The sequence below is a fragment of the Panthera uncia genome, assembly GCF_023721935.1.
Source record: "Panthera uncia isolate 11264 chromosome A1 unlocalized genomic scaffold, Puncia_PCG_1.0 HiC_scaffold_17, whole genome shotgun sequence".
NCBI classification, from domain to species: Eukaryota; Metazoa; Chordata; class Mammalia; order Carnivora; family Felidae; genus Panthera; species Panthera uncia.
The window spans coordinates 69,864,999-69,877,030 of record NW_026057577.1 but is presented as its reverse complement, the minus strand read 5'-3'; positions in this window follow the sequence as shown (position 1 = coordinate 69,877,030).

The window sequence follows — 12,032 nt, the reverse complement described above, 5'->3', positions numbered from 1 at the left end:
TAATCCATTTTTATTTTTCCAATCTTCATTCTCTTGGACTTGTCAGGGGAATCTGAGACTATTGGCCATAAACACACACACACACACACACACACACATTCATTCATATATATATTACATAATATATGTATATATATAAAATACATGAATATATATATATATATAAATATATACATAATATATATTATGTATATGCTTGCTTTGGTTTTTCCACTATTACTCAACAAAGTCTTCTTTCTTTATGTTTTTGCCCTCAGGAGTAAATAATCCTCAACATTCTGTTATCAACTCTCTGTTGTTCCTTCTATAGTCTCTTGACTGTGGAAGCTATGTGTAGCCTTATGACTTTGAATTTCAACACTAGATATATGTCTCCAAAACTGCCTGGTTTCTTATTGCTCCATCTCTGGTAATGTATCACTATTTGTTTTGTGTATTAATTTTAACATACTAAAGATATATACATTGCAACATGTTGCAATATAACTTAATGATTGATATGTCCTGTTGTCCCAAATAGATTTTTATATTATTTAGCAGAATAAGCCCTGGCATATACTTCTTTCCAAAAATTGTTTTTATATATATGATAACTGAATAAATATTGTTTTAGATGAAAAGGAAAATGAAAAGTTGTATTTATTTATACAGATTAAGGACCATACATAACTGTGTACCAAGTGTTTTCTGTTTTCCATTACCTTACTCTTAACCAGTTCGGGTCTTAAAAGTATCAGTGGTACTTAGGAGAGCAGGATGGGAAAAATTGTAGATGCATGCACGTTTATGTTCCTACTCACATCTTTCTGTTGCCTTTAATCATGTTAAACTTCATATCATCTTCATTTATACCAACTATAGCCAATAAGTCCTGCTCTAGACCTGTGTTCAGTGCTTTCTTCTGATTCCGTTCAACTCCAAAGTCAGTGATTAAGCAGTCAGCTCTGTTGGGAGAACTCTGATCATGATCTCTGGTTGAAACCAACCTCCCTCATTTCTAGTGAACCCCCTTTGTGTCTCAGTGTCTAATAAGCTGCTCAGTGGGTAGTGGGATTGCCATGCAAGAGGATTTTGCTAGAATTGACATTCTATCTCTTTAAAGATATTTAGAGTTTGTACTTAAAATTTTTTGAATTAGAAAAAAAAATTTTTGAACTTGAGAGAATTGTACTGAAAAACTTTTATTTACAGAACTTAGTAAAGAATCAACAAAGATAAAGTAAGCCTGGATATGGACATAATTAATCTTTTAACCATTACATACGTTTTGGTTCTTAACTATTTAAAGAAAACAAGGTTAGATATAAATATATACCTGTTGACTTTACAGTCTGATCAGAACAAGAGAAAAATTGGGAATTGGAAGAGGGATGATGAAAAGGTGAGAAGGAGCTTCTAATTTAATTTAAAAAAAAGATAAAGACAAGCTAGGGAGAATAAAGAAGGAAAGGAAAATAGCAATTTAGAAAAGGCAAGAAAAATCAGAGAAATGTATAAATCAACAGACACAAAAGGTCTGTTGGTCTCTTTGTAGGAGTGTACTATTACCAAAGCAACACAGATTTTAACTTATTAAAAAAGCACCATGATCAAATCTTTAAAAATATATCGATGGTTACAATATTAATTTCAGTCATGTGAGAAAAAAATAAAAGAATTTCAAATAATTGGCATTAAGTGAAAGAGCAGTTACATAACTGCCTGGACCTTTAGGTAAGTAATTTTGTTATGTACATAAGAATATCTAAACAATATATACAAAGTTAGGAAGCAAATTGTCAAGAATAACACCTAGAAATTTATGGTAGAGTTAGTAGAGCTTGAACGTTTAATGCTACTTAGGCCCAATTTGATAATTAAAAAACAAACAAACTTTTTTTAATGTTTATTTATTTTAGAGAGAGAGGGCAACACAGAATCTGGAGCAGGCTCCAGGCTCTGAGCTGTCAGCACAGAGCCTGACGCATGACACGAATTCACAAACCTAGAGATCATGATCTGAGCCGAAGTTGGATGCTTAACCAACTGAGCCCCCAGGTGCCCCCCAATTTGATAATTTGATTAAGGTGTCAGCAGTATACTATTATATGTAGTCTGTTTCTATCAAATAATATATAACTATATGACTACATATTATATCATATTGCTAGAAATTTTCTTACACAATTTATATTTATCTTATTAATTTTAATAAAATTTATGAAATGTATTTATCATTATTTTTAATTCATTGATGAGAAAATGAGAGTAAGAAATATTAAGCAACTTCTGGATTACATAGGAGCTATTAAAACAGTGTCTTAGTAAACCCCAGACTTCATGCTTTTTCTACCACAGTATATTGCCTCCCTCCACATGTGAATCAAAATGTGGCTATAATTTACATGAATTAACTGTCTTTATATCTCAAAATATAACCTGAAATTATGCTTCAAAATCTACTGTAGGTGATTGAGTTATTTGGGCTAAAATTTGTGAGTCAAAGAGTTCACCATTAAAATGCAAATATTATTAAAATGGTATCATGTAGTTATCTTTGATTATCAAATTCCCTAGCTCAAAGTAATCTGTAAGACCAATTTCTGACAGTGACAAGAAGAAGAGAGGGAATTGGAAGGAAGAATGTGGAGTATTGGCTCTCTCTGGAAAGCAAAACTCAGGGAAAGGACTCACTGCTGGCAGGGACATTTATGTGGGTGGAGAAGGGTTTAGAAGGGGACAAAATGAGCACCGAGCTCCTTAGCTAAGGGAACAGGCACCAAATGGGAAAGGAAGTGTGAAAAACAAATTTCTTACTATGCCTTGGATTCAGTGCTGAATAGTAGGACATCATGCCAAAATTCAAGTTGGTATAACTAGCATGCTTCATTGATTTGAACATGGATAGATTTTCATATTTTAAACTCTGAAAATCAAGAGAGTATTAGATCATTGTTAAGTTGGCAGCATTTTTATTTCTTAGTAATGGTGTATCTTACAATTGATGATGACACCTTAGATTTGATGAAGGACAGTGAGTGAGGTTCATCTGAAATTTAAAAGCTAATGTATATGAGTCTATTCTGAGGTCCTCTAGTGATGCTCAACATCACTTCTGATGCTAATTCTCTTCTTGTGTTAATTCTCTTAATCTGTAATGATAAGACTAATGTCTCATAAGTGTGCCATTCATGTTCCCTGTCTGATGGATTCCTCTATGAAGATGGAGTGATGTCAATTGAGAAAAGGAGTTAAAACTCCATTTATATAAGCAGTGTATAGAAAAGCTATGAAGTCTTCATGGCATTTAAAATAGAATTTAAAAAATCTCTTAGGACTAAAGATATTTTTACTTTTTAAGGAATTTTCAAATTTTCCAAGCTGTGTGATTTTTGTAATCTTCTGTAGTCAAAAAAAATATTTTAACTAAGTTAAAATTTTAAGCTACTCTGTGATGTTAAGATTGAGTTCAGTGTAAAAGTCTTCAGTCTAATAAATTGAGTAGTGGTTAAGCTCAGAAAGCAAGAGCTCTGAGCTGTATGTTTCTAGCTGGATTCTCAGTTTTTGTTTTGTTTTTTAATAAGGCATAGTTTCCCATGCAGTAACATATGGTTTCAATATTTGAGCATTCTCAGCCATTTTCCCCATATGTTTGTTGTAATCAACTAACCACACATGGCCAAATTCTGCCCTTAGATGAGTGTGGAGAATGTTCACTGGGGTCGAGGAAAGCAAGCACACTTCTTGCAGCAACCTATGGCAGATAAACCAGATTTCCATCACTATTTGTACAACAATGAATAGCAAATGAATGATTATTAATACATTTTAGAAGTGACTTTGATTGCAGAAGCTCTTTTGTTCTGAGAATGTCTGAGATTAGCTGTTTCACGGAGTTATTGAAAGACTTGGGGAAAGTTAAGTGTGAAGGTATGTATGCATTGGGTAGGGGAATGGGGAGCATTAAAAATCACTTGAGGTGTGGCATGCAGAGATATCCAAGGCATTATTTACTTATTTCATTCACTCCACAAGTCAGCATGCATCTAAGTGCTGAGTATACATTATCTGCTCTCATAGAGCTCCCATTCTAGATGCCATACGGACAATAAACAGATAAACTAGTAAATAAACCAGGATATGTATGTAAGTGTAATGAAGGTGATAAAACAGGATAATATTATTTAGAGAGATATGAATTTTTTTGCTAGGGTAGTTAGAGAAAGTCCTCTCTGTCTAGAAGTGATATTTGACATGAGGCCACAATGGTGAGAAGGAGCCAGCCATGTGAAATCGCAAGTGGAAGTAAGAATTTACTACACAAGAGGAAGCCCCTAAGGCTTGAACAATCTATCTGATGGTTCTGGAGAGAGGTGGGATTGTATAGGCAGACCAGATCATGCAGGTTCGGATAGACCATAGTAAGTTTTGTGGATATTAGTCTAACCACAATGCAGTGTTTTAAGCAAGAGAGTGAAGCAAGCTCATTTATTAATACATTTATATTGAAATATACCATTACAACTGCTTTGCCCCATGAATGACCACAATGATAATCATTAGGATAGTAATGGAAGGTATAGAAAATACCACTATTTGATGGGGATGAAAATTGTGACCCTGGCAAGCGCATATCAAAACATCTTGAACATAATTTTGATTTTCTGGGATATGGTGTCTTTAGGCATAGAGTCCTTGTCTACCTACATACAATCTGAGAAGACATCTTCCTGTGAGTTTTAGGGGAGAAATTTAAGACATGGAATGGTCAACATGTGAACATCATATAATTAACATAAACACACTTACATCTGTGATAATTTTAGGAAAATTGGAAGGAAAAGTATTGTAAAGATAGACTTCCTTTTGACTGATAAAGATTTTTGAAAATAGGAAACAATGGATATATTTAGAAATCATAAAGTGATTTCCAAAATTGAAGTTTGGCAGATGCACATACAGTAACTCTTCATCACCCCTGTGCAATTTCAATTTGGACCAATTTTTATTCACTTTAAATGTGATAAAGTGACATTTATACATCAATATTAAGGATATTAGAATTCTTTAAAAGAAGTTTAATTTTCAAAATAGCAAAAGGAATTTTTTTGACATATGAGAACATAATTACCCAACGTCTAATCTTTCCTCTTTTCCTTTCTAAGATAATGATAAAAGTAAATTCAAAGAAAAAAACCCCTAAATGTTTGAAAATGTTTAACAAATATTTGCAGATAGATTTATTTTCCAGATATTTGCTATGTATTTTCATGTTTTAAGGTCATCACTAGTTTTCATGGCACTTTCAAATAGCTATATATGTTCAGTGACATACAGAAATTTATATCAAACCAAGATTGTCTTGCTACAGAAATATGTAATCCAATAAATTTGGGATGATTGAACTTTGTCTTGAGATTCTGAGAGGGTGTGGATTTTCTAACTTAATTGGTAGTTAAATACAGGAATTCTTTATTGGCCGTATCATTAAGACAGGCTAGTGTATGCTGTGGTAACAATCACAAATTTCAGTGGATCAGAACAACAAAATTCATTTCTCCCTTATGCTCCGTGTGGTTTACAGGAAAGTTTTGATTTTCATGGTCACTTGGCAATCCAGGTTGAAGGAGGTGTCATGATTCTTTTTTTAATATTTTTTTTCTTTTTCAATCTTTTTGAGAAAAAAATCACATAATGTGGAATTCACTGTGTAAAGTATACACTTGAGTGGTTTTTAGTATATATGTAGTGACGTACAACCATCACCACTATCTCATTCCAGAACATTGCCACTACCCTTAAAAGATATACTGTATCTGTTAACAGTGACCCCTGACTCATATTTCCTTTTCACCCCTGGGCAAACATTAATCTACATTCTATCTTTATGGATTTGCCCATTCTGGAAATTTCGTATAAGAAGAATCATACAGTAGTCAATCTTTTGAGTCTGGCTTCTTTCATTAGCATAATATTTTTAAGGTTCATCCATTTTGTAGCATCTTTCTACTGCCAAATAATATTCCACTGTAAGGATATAACCCGTTTGTTTATCAATTCATTAGTTGATGCACATTGGAATTGTTTCCAGTTTGGGGATATTATGAATAATACTGCTATGAAAATTTGTGTACAAGTTCTTGTGTAAATATGTTTTCAATTCTCTTAGTTGTAGACCTAAAGGTGGAATAGCTGTGGCTTGCCGTAACCCTATATTTAGCTTTTCGAGGAATTGCCAAACTGTTTCCACAGCTGCACCATTTTATATTTCTACCAGCATTATATGTGGTTCCAATTTCTCCACATCCTCACCAAGTCTTGTTATTTTACCTTCTCTCTCTCTGTATATATATATATTTTAAATGGACATCCTTCTGGGCATGAAGTGGCATTTCACTGTGGTTTTGATTTGCATTTGCCTCATGATGAATAATTTTGGGAATCTTCTTACCTGTTTTTTGGCCATTTGTATACCTTCAATGGGGTAATGGTCTGTTCAAGTCTTTTGCCAGTTTTGTATTTCTCTTTATAATTCTTTAATTATATTATATTAATTAGTTAATTATATTATATCTATAATATTCTTTATAATATAAAGAATTATCTTTATATTCTAGGTAACTAGATCCTTATCAGATACATGATTTGCAAGTATTTTTTATCAATTATGTAGCTGTCTTTCTATTTTATTGATAGTGTCCTCTGAAGCACAACATTTTTATATTTAGATAAAGTTCATATTATCTATTTTTTGTTTCCTTTGCTTTTGGTGTCATATTTAAGAAACACCTGATAAATCCAACTTCATGCAGATTTATACCTATGAATCCTTCTAAGACTTTTATAGCATTAGCTCTTACATTTGTTTATGATTCTTTCTGAGTTAATTTGTGTACCTTGTGTGAGCAGTCCAAATTCATTCTTTTGCATGTGAATATCCATTACTATTTGTAGAAAATACTATATTTTTCCATTGAATACTCTTGGTATATCTGTAAAAAAATTGACTGTAAAAAAATGGATTGACCGTAGATGAATGGGTTTATTTCTCAGCTCTCAATTTTATCCCCTTGATCTATATATTTAGCTTTTGCTAGTACCACATTGTATCAATCACTGTAGTTTTGTAGTAACTTTTAAAATGGAAGAATGTAAGTCCTCCAACCTTATACTTATTATTCAAGATGGTTGTTGCTCTCTGAAGTCCCTTTCATTTCATTATAAATTTTAGGGTCAGCATATCCTTTTCTTAAAAAAAAAATCAACCTGGAATTCTGATAGGGATAACACTGAAGCTGTACATCAATTTGAGGAGTATTGCCATCTTATTGATATTAAGTCTTCTAACCCATTAACCAAGGATATATTTCCATTCTTTTAAATCCTCTTTGATTTATTTCATCCTTTGTTTCATAGTTTTTAGCATACAAATCTTACACTTCATTGGTTAATTTTTTTTACTAAGTATATTATTTTGTGATACTATTAAGATTAGAATTGTTTTTAATTTCATTTGCAAATTGTTTACGACTAATATATAGAAATGTAGTTGAAATTTTGTATGTTAATTTGATAACTTGTAACTTTGCTGAACTCATTTGCCAGCTCTGAGTGTGTGTGTGTGTGTGTGTGTGTGTGTGTATTATTTAGTGTTTTTTAAAGTTTAAAAATTTTTTTTTAAATTCCAGTATAACTAACATACAGAGTTATATAGTTATATAGTTTCAGGTGTACAATATAGTGATTCAACAATTCTATCCATTACTCATTGCTCATCACCGTACCTGTACTCTTAATCCCCTTTACCTATTTTACCCATCCCCCACTCACCTCCCCTCTGATAATCATCAGTTCTCTGTATTTAACAATCCTGTTTTTTTTGGCTTGACTCTTTTTTCCTTTGACAGTTCATTTGTTTCTTAGATTCCACATGTGAGTGACATCATGTAGTATTTGTCTTTCTCTAACTTACTTCTCTTAGCATTATACTCTCTACATCCATCCATGTTGTTGTAAATGGCAAGACTTCATTCTTTTTTATGGCTGAGTAATATTCTATTGTGCACATAGCCACATTTTCCTATCCATTTATCTATAGATGGACCCTTGGGTTGTTTCCATATTTTGGCTATTGTAAATAATGCTGTGATAAACATAGTAGTGCACGTATCTTTTTTGAATTAGAGTTTTAATATTCTTTGGGTTAACACCCAGTAGTGGAATTACTGGATCATATGATAATTCTAGTTATTTTGTTTTTTAGAAAACTCCATATTGTTTCCTATAGTGACTACAGCATTTGGCATTACCACCAACATTGCACTAGGGTTCCTTTTTCTTTACATTCTTGTCAAAATTTATTTCTTATGTTTTTGATTTTAGCCATTGTGACAAATGAGATGCCATCTCATTATGGTTCTGATTTTCATTTCTCTGATGATGAGTGATGTTGAGCATCGTTTCATGTGTCTGTTGGTCATTTCCTTGGAGAAATGTTTGTTCATGTCTTCTGCCCATGTTTTAATTGGATTATTTGCTTTTTGGGTGTTGAGGTATATAAGTTCTTCATATATTTTGGATAATAACCCCTTTTAGTGTCTTTTATATATGAGATTATTCCATGTGCAAATAAATGGTTTTACTTCTTTCTTTCCAACCTGGATGATTTCATTTTTTTCCCTTACCTAAATGCCCTAGACAGAAATTCTGTACAGTATTGAAAAAGTGATGAAAATACATATCCTTGTCTGTGTCCTTACCTTAGAGGGAAAGTTTACAGTCCTTTATCATTAAGTATGATGTTAGCTGTGGGTTTTCCATAGATATGTTTTATCAGGTTAAGGATATATCTTTGTATTCCTAATTTGTTGAGTATTTTATTCTGAATTTGTGTTGGGTTTTGTCAAATGCTTTTTCTTTCTGTGTCTATTGAGATGATTGTGTGTGTGTGTGTGAGTGTGTGTGTGTGTGTGTGTGTGTGTTTATTCTTTTAGTATGGTATATGATATTGCTTAATTTTAATATGTTCAAAAAATCTTGCATTCCTGGGATATATCCCACTTAGTAATGTTATATCATCCTTTTTATATACTGCTGAATTCTACTTATTAGTATTTTACCTATATTCATAAAACTATTGGTTGGTAGTTCTCTTGTGATACCTTTGTCTGACTTTAGAATTAGTGTAACACTGCCCTCACAGAATCAGTTCAGTAACATTTTTTTCTTTTATTTTTTGGAGGAGTTTGAAAAGAATTGATGTCAATTATTTTTAAAGTCTTTGGTATAATACACCAGTGAAATTATTTGGCTCTGGGTTTTTGTGGTTGTTGTTGTTAGTAAATTTTTGATTACTAAATCTTTTTGTTTGTAGTAGTTCTACCCAGGTTCTCTATTTCTTCTTGAATCAGTTTTGGTAGGTTCTGTGTTTCTAAGAATTTGTGCATTTCATCCAAGTTACCTAATTGGTTGAAATACATTCATTCATAGTAGTTTCTTGTAACTGTTTCTATTTCTGTGAAGTAAGAAGTAATGTTATCACTGTCATTTCTGATATTAGAAATCTTCTCTATTCTTCATCAGTAAGCATATTCATAGGTTTGTCTGTTTGTTTTCATTGATTTCTAAATTTTAAATTTCTTATTTCAGTTATTTCCACTCTAGTCTTTATTATTTCCTTCCTGCTTGTTTTGAGTCTAGTTTTTCTCCTTTTTTTCCCAGTTTCCTAAGATGGAAGATTGATTTGAAATCTTTCTTTTTTATTAATGTAGGTATGTAAAGTTACTTATTTTTCTTGAAGGACTGTTCTGCATCCCATAAGTTTTGTATTTTGTATTTTTATTGTCATTAATCTCAAGTATTTTCTGATTTCTCTTGTGATTTCTTCTTGGACTCATTTGTTATTTGAGAACATGTTGTTTAATTTCCACATAATTATGAATTTTTCATTTTCCATTTTGTTACTGATTTTTGGTTTAATTTCATTGTGATTGTAGAACATACTTCTACAATTTCAATCATATTACATTTATTGAATTTTGTTTTGTGCCCTACCTTATCGTCATTCATGGAAAATGCTCCATGTGCTCTTGAGAAGAATGTGAATTCTGCCTTTGTTGGGTAGAATGTTCTATAGATGTCTACTTGTCTATTAGGTTGGATCTGTTTGGTTTTCACCAATAGGTCTATTAAGCTTACACTATTGTTAAAGTCCTTTATTTACTTATTGATCGTATGTCTAGTTCTAGCTTTCTTTGAAAGTTAAATGTGAACATCTCGAACTATTACTATTATTATTTTTTTTAACATTTATTTGTTTTTGCAAGTAAAGGTGGGTCAGAGACAGGGGGAAACACAGAAGCTGAAGCAGGTTCCAGGCTCTGAGCTGTCCACACAGAGCCCACCGTGGGGCTCAAACCGTGATCTCACAAACCGTGAGATCATGATCTGAGATGAAGTCAGAAGCTTAACTGACTGAGCCATCTAGGTGCTCCTCCAAGTCATTTTTTTGTTTTGTATATTTTGGGGTTTGGTTGTTAGGTGCATATATATTTATTATTGTTATATCTTCTCAATGGATTGACCTTTATATCATTATATGATACCCTTCTTTGTTTCTATTGACATTTTAAAAAAATTTTTTAATGTTTATTTATTTCTGAGACAGAGAGAGAGACAGAACACGAGCAGGGGAGGAGCAGAGAGAGAGGGAGACACAGAATCTGAAACAGGCCTCAGGCTCTGAGCTGTCAGCACAGAGCCTGACGTGGGGTTCAAAATCACAAACCATGAGATCATGACCTGAGCTGAAGCCGGATGCTCAACCGACTGAGCCACCCAGGCACTCCTCTACTGACAAATTTTATCTTACAGTCCGTTTTTTCTTTTATTTGTTTAGCCACTCCAGCTTGCTTGCTTGCTTTCTTTCTTTCTTTCTTTCTTTCTTTCTTTATTTAATTTTTTTTTTTGGTTACTGTATGCATGGAATATTTTTCATCTTTTACTTTTCAACATATTTTATTGTACCATTTTAATTCCTTTGTCATATCTTTAATATGTATTTTAGTTATTTTCTTTTTGTTGCCCTAGTGATTACAATAAACATTTTAATTTGTAATAATCAGTTCATATTAATACTACATTAATTTCATTAGTATACAATTTGCTCCTATATGACTCTGTTCTCCTGTCCCCTTTAAGTTGTTATTGTTACAAATTATCCCTTTATATATTTTTGTGCCAAAGAAGACAGATGTAAAATTATGATCTATGCAGTTCTGTTTTAAGTCACATAGGTAAAAGAAAGATTTACAAACAAAAAATATCATTATGTCTTTTATATTTACCTGAGTTATTTCCTTTATCAGTTTATAAAATTTCTTTTCTTTTTTTAAATTTATTTCTGGATTCAAGTTACTGTCTATTGTCCTTTCATTTCAGTCTGAAGACGTCCTTGTAGCATAGATATGTTAGCAATGAATTCAATTTTAGTTTATCTGAGAGTGTCTAAATTCCTATATCATTTTTGAAAAAGAGTTTTGCTGGGTATAGAATTATTTATCATCAGTATGTTTGAATTTATGTTTCTTTTAGCACTTTGCTATGTCATTCCATTTTTTTCTAGACTCTATAGTCTCAGGTGAGAAATCAGCTTTTAATCTTACTGAGGATCCTTCTATGTGATATCACTTTTATCTTACTATCAAGATATCAAGATTCTCTTTTTGTTTTTGTCTTTTATCAGTTTGCTTGTGCTGTATATAGATTTGGCTTTCTTTGAATTTCTCCTACTTGCAGTTTGTTGAAACTTTTGGATGTGTAGATTAATGTTTTCATCAGATTTGAGTTTTCAGACATTATTTTTTCAAATATTCTGTGTATTCCCTTTTCTCTCCCTCCGTTTTTGAGATTTGAATTATGTGTTTATTGTTATGCTTGATGGTGTCCCACAGATATCTTAGACCCAATTCATTTTTAATGTTTATTTTTTCTTGAGAGAGAGAGAGGGGAGAGAGAGAGAGAGAGAGAGAGAGAGAGAGAGAGAGAGAGAGAGA